Consider the following 4014-nt stretch of genomic DNA (forward strand, 5'->3'; position numbering starts at 1 on the left):
TATATGAATCGGTCCAAGTGTTTTTGCAAGAAAATTCGAGTTTGATTTGTTTATACCATTTTCAGTTTCACGGTTTTCATGCTAATTTACTCGAACCGTTAACTTCTGAGGAGAATTTTGAAAGAAGGCCGTTTACCAAACGCTTACTCGGGTAAGTGCTTACCAAGTAACATTACCTCACCGGATGAATACGATAAGGACCAATAATCTTATCCGGTAAGAGCGAGACAAGGACCAAGAGTGTTACCCGGTAAGTGAGGGCGACAACTCTTACAACGGTAAGCGCTTACCGGGTAAATTGTTGCATACGATGTCGTTTTGGTGGACTAAAATCTTACCCGGTAAGTAAATAATAGTGCTAAATTTTACCGGTAAGTACTTACTTGATAAGTGTTTAGTAACCGGCTCCTAAGCCTTTATTACCTTATTACAGGTCACTTGTATCTCAGTACATATTTAATACCTCGTAAACCGGTAAAGTGACATTGGTGTTGGGTGAAGTGGGAATGTGGTACGGGTTAAAAGGGTAAAACGTCAAACATAGGAGATCCAAAACATGTTTCAATCATTTACAATGTGAACAAATTAAAGGACCGAATGATGAAGTGGACCCCAATTTTTACCCATGCCAACCAAATTTTACATCAAATTGTAAAACTAGAGCGGTATACGGTAGATGTGTTCATGGATTGGGTTGATCGGGTTGAAGACGTTCGAACAACTCAATTCAATACTTACGGTTTTGAAAAATCTTAACCCAACTCAAACCAAAATGCAACCTAACCCAACCCGTACGGGTTGGTCGGGTTGATACTTTGGTATATTAAAATATTCTTTTAACCTTGAATATGTTATTTCTTTACTCATAATTTCTTTTTCATCATCAACCATTTGATACAATTTATCCATATTTCTTACGTATATCACATTCAGTTAATTTTCTCAATTTACATATATATGTTCACAGTTACCGAATAATAGTAACATACATGATAGTGTAATTGTCTAATGTATATATTAATAGAAATTCAACAATCATATTAAATCCAAGAAATAAAAGGATATCGGGTTCATCGGGTTGAGTTGGGTTCAAATAATATTAACTCAATATCAACCCAATACCTACGGTTTGACAATTTTACAACTCGATTAGACATCGAGTTGCTTCGGGTTGGGTTATTTTGCGTTGGGTTGATCGGGTTGGTTGGGTTTTTGAGCACCCCTAGTATGCGGTTTGGTTGTAATAGGTTGGGTTGATCAGAGGTCGAGGGCTAGGGGTTGCGTACGGTGGTCGGGATCGGTCTGGTTGAAGGTATTTGCATCATTCAATACAACAATTTTAACCTGAAAAATTATAACATGTTTAAAACAGGGACGTTCCAATCTTTTGAGAGATTCTACTACACCCAAAACTTTTAATTGAACTGTAAAATGAGATAATAGATACATGTATGTGTTAAGCACAAAAAAAGACTAAGAGGCCGTTTACCAAACACTTAATCGGTAAGCGTTTACGGGTAAAATTTAACATTATCATTTACTTACCGGGTAAGATTTTAGTCCACTAAAACGACATTGTATGCAACAATTTACCTGGTAAGCGCTTATCGTGGTAAGAGTCGTCGTCCTCACTTACCGGGTAAGACTCTTGGTCCTTGTCTCACTCTTACCAAGTAAGATTCTTGATCCTTATTATATTCATACAGTAAGATAATGTGACTTAGTAAGCGTTTACTCTGGTAAGACTTTGGTAAACGGCCCATAAATTACAATTTTCATCTGACCCTGAATAATTAATGACAATCTGAACAATCTACAATTTGAACATAAACAATGCTTTACATAAGTTAATGGAAGCTTTAAATACATGGAGAAAACTGTTAGTACAGAGAATTCTCTAAAATTTTAAAGAGAGGATAAAGAAATGGGTTTTTTTATTCATTGCATCAATAAGAGTTGAATTAATATTATTTTATATTAAAATTTTAAAAAAAATAATATATTGGGATAATAAAATTATATAATATTTAAATAATATAATTAATGATGAAATTTCTAGAATAAAGAATATGTTGGAGTTAATTGTAATTTATTTATGATATTTTGATTTTTGATTCTTTATTTTAAGAGAAATTATAGAAAATCTGTTGAAAATGTTCTTATTTTTTAAATAAGTGATACTAATTTTCCTCTTACATACATTAACATCAAAAATTACTTTTTACATATCCAATGTATGATATCACATGATTTTGATATATATATATATATATGTGTGTGTGTGTGTGTGTATGCATGTAGCAACAACTAGTATATATTACAATTTTTCATGAAATTAGAAAGTCACATACTACATCCGTGATATTAGACAAAAAGATTCAAACGAAATCTAGGTTCCGAATGAAACGGGAGGGCATGAAAAAGGAGATACATATTGTATGCGTAGTTGGATTGGATTGATTTGGATTTGGATTTGATCATTTCTGACTCAGTTATGTGGACGTGTGAGTTTTAGATATTTGATCAACCCAAGCCAACCTGTTGGGTTAATGGATTGACAACGGGTTGACCTATTTACAATTTTCTTAACCCAACCTGTTAAATAAATGGGTTGAACCTGGGTTGACCCATTTAATTTTAAAATTTTAAATAAAAAAAAACTAGAGTATTTAACTTTTTTGAATAAAAAACATAACACAACCACAAATACAACCAAATTGTTTAAAGTTTGAATAAAACACAACCACAAATATATTGTTCAAAATAAGTTAAATTTTTTTAAATTCTAAGTAAATCGACTTCCACTTTCATCAACCCCAATTTCACTCTAGTACCTAAAATCCTAAGACCATTAGTCCATCATCAAGTGTAATCCATGCGTACAAGACAACAACTTATATGTAGCTTGTATAATTATCTCAATGAAGACGAATGATAACAATTCTCTCTGAGGTATAGGTACAGTGATAGAAACAGATAGCCACACCACACAAATAACAAATTCTAACTTGAAAGAAATCACTAAAGTTTGATAGAGTTATAAAGTAACAAATAATCAAAGAGAAGCATGAAATTCATATGATCTATACGAAGTTTAACAACAAAATACTAAACAAACATGATCATAAAGAACTTACTCTGCTATCGTTCAACAATGCCTCAAGCCCTCAACCTCAAATCGGAAACTGAAAGTCTGAAACCAACCCAAATCTTTGATTGGAGAAGGTAGGACTCAAAAAAAGGGGAAAAGATTGATAATCGAAGCGTATGAAGATTGAATAATTAAAGAATTGAAGGCAAAGCGTCGAGACTCATGATACTGATTAGTAATGAAGCGTATGAATAATTGATTATTGAAAGATTGAAATCAAAGAGTCATCATGAAACTTGAGCCAATTTATTTAAGAAGAAACAAAATAAAAAATAAAATAGATATTATATTAAGAATAAAATAAATTTATATAATATTTTAAGTGGATTGAAAATAGGTCAAAAAATTCAACCCAACCCAACCCAACCCAACCCATTTATTTAAATGGGTTAGACGGGTTGACCGATTTATTTAAAATGGTTGAAAATCTCAACCCAACCTGCTAATTCTGAGTTGGGTTCGGATTAGATTAATGGGTTGGGTCAATTTTTGCCACCCCTAGTTTTAGACATCGATTGAGCTTCATAAAATAATTGTCACTTATATTTCTAAGAGAGTATATAAAATAAATTAAAATATAATAAACCTTTGTTTGTTATTAGTATATCAGATAATTTTTAAAGAAAATTGAAGTCCCACATTAATAACAAGACATTTGAATAGAATTAACTTACATTCCGTTTTCTTTGGTGTTATAACGCAACAAAACGATGGAAATGTGATTTCCGAACTTAAATATTTGTGATCGTTTTTTAGGAGGAGGGGGAAGGGGGGACTTCGATATGTTATGTTGAATTGTAGCTGACGAAATATTTTGTGTTTGTCGTGTAAAAGTGTCGAATTGCAGTTGGCATAATATTTTG

This window comes from Cynara cardunculus (genome assembly GCF_001531365.2).
Source record: "Cynara cardunculus var. scolymus isolate 2C chromosome LG 15, CcrdV1, whole genome shotgun sequence".
Classification (NCBI taxonomy): Eukaryota; Viridiplantae; Streptophyta; class Magnoliopsida; order Asterales; family Asteraceae; genus Cynara; species Cynara cardunculus.